At 35.3% G+C, this 1,891-nt stretch overlaps 1 long non-coding RNA gene across 1 annotated transcript; it reads left to right on the top strand.

Annotated features, from left to right (window-relative positions):
* Window positions 1-1,138: 1,138 nt before the first annotated feature.
* LOC136974362 (uncharacterized) lies at window positions 1,139-1,540 on the top strand. Its single transcript, XR_010880627.1, has 2 exons — window positions 1,139-1,234; window positions 1,304-1,540. It is a non-coding gene; the product is annotated as an uncharacterized lncRNA (long non-coding RNA).
* Window positions 1,541-1,891: the final 351 nt, after the last annotated feature.

Here is a 1,891-nt window from a genome sequence, read left to right as displayed (position 1 = left end):
TGGTAACCTTCTTGGCTGCGGTCCTAGGTGTCTTCATGCCTGTTAACACTTCTCTTTGTGTTATGAGGTGTTCACCTTCTATTGCTTTTCTTGCTTTACCATCTTTCACAGCTTTCTTATAAGAGACGAAAGCTTCTCTTCTCTCGATCCCACTTCGTCACTTTTATGAGAAAACCACCGGCTTTAAGGAAAATTGCCCTGGAGCAACGTTCCACCAACAGAGAAACTGTCGAGTTTTTAATCTTACAAACCCGCGATAATTACGAGTAAAAGGAAACAGTAGTGTCGACTGGAGAAAGAACCAAGAAAACCGAGCCGAGATCCTTAGGGTATAATTGCATTATTTCAAATCAAATTATTTCGATGCTATCAATTAATTTCCTGAAATTTAAGTACTTTAGTAATTAATCTTTAAAATGTTTTGCAAAATTGTAATTATATGTTTTGTGATGCAAATAATAAACCATTTCGTTTGTTAAATAATTTGAATTTTTTAACTCGGAAAAAAGTATTTAAAAAACATGTAAAATTTTAGTAGTCATCGTCAGTTGTTTAGGCGGAGTTATAAAATAGAAAAGATAAAGGTTTTGCTGTTGATCTACTCGATTTTTATTGCAGGTGAGTGTCACTAATTATTCTAATTACCTAAATGGATATCTAATAATAACAAATAATAACAAATGCAAAAGATGAGTAATTTTGTTGAATTATAACTAATTTCTATTTTAAAACGTTTTGCCAGAATTAAATCTCTCAAATGGCAATGGGCAGGACATCTGCCATATCTGAAACAAGCCGCACAGAATGGTATATCTGAAACAAGCCGCACGAGAAGCTAATCGCATTTGTGCCCATGTTTGCCTATCGTTGGCAAACATGGGCACAAATGGCAGGCGATTATGTACGGGAGGCTACACCATAATTTGAAATGGTAGAATAAGCTGCAGCTGATGACGACGATGATGATATTTGTTTTAAACGGTTTTGTGGTAAGCAACGAATTGTAAAATATCGTCAGCAAAATTCGTAAGATTGTTCCGTTTTCACGCTGACAAAATTTGTATCTTACGTGACTTGATGTTTTTAGCTTAGAAAAAGCATGGACAGCATATGAAAAGGAATTTTTAGTGGTCATCGTTAGTTATTAATTAAACTATCTGCGAGTCGTTTAAGTATAGTTATAATATGGAGAAGACGAAGGTTTTGCTGTTGGTCTACTTCATCTGTATTACCGGTGAGTGTCACTAATTATTCTAATTACGTAAAGAACTATTTAATCGATCTGAATTGGTTTGTTTTGCAGTTATTCCAACCGTTACCAGTGGTTATAGACTATGTACTAATGCAGAAGTACGTGGAATTTGTAGACCGTATTGCTTGCTGACTGATATACCGGTGTGCAAAAAAGTAGATCCACCTTGTCTTTGTCCTCCTCGGTATAAAACAAGGCGACCAAGAACATGAGAAAATGCTTTTGTTTAAATCGAATCCACGTCGTTTTGTATCGACGAATACTGAATAAATATCATTTTGTGATAAATGTCGCGTTTAAATTTTATAATTCATGCATATAAATACGTGCAGTAAACACATTTATAGCGTTTTTTCTAACAGTTATCTTCTTCGGTTTTCTGTAAATACTGCTTTTGAGTTGTAAATTTCCATTAATAACTTTGTTCCGCTGATCTTCGCAGTAATAGGCCAGCTGGGCCACCATTGGGGGCGAAGACGGTCAATATATATTTAATTGCGAGTCGATCATTCGACCCGCCCGGAATTAAAAAAACTGACAAGGCTTCTTCCTCAACTTCCCTCGCTCCAACACATCAGAAAGGGGATTTTTAATATCAAATTCTGATAATAACAAATGCATAAGACTAGTAATTTTACA

The sequence above is a fragment of the Centruroides vittatus genome, unplaced genomic scaffold (assembly GCF_030686945.1).
Source record: "Centruroides vittatus isolate TY-2023 unplaced genomic scaffold, ASM3068694v2 contig_347, whole genome shotgun sequence".
In the NCBI taxonomy this organism is placed as follows: domain Eukaryota; kingdom Metazoa; phylum Arthropoda; class Arachnida; order Scorpiones; family Buthidae; genus Centruroides; species Centruroides vittatus.
The sequence above is the reverse complement of the archived record's forward strand: the minus strand, read 5'-3'. Positions and strand labels throughout refer to the sequence as shown.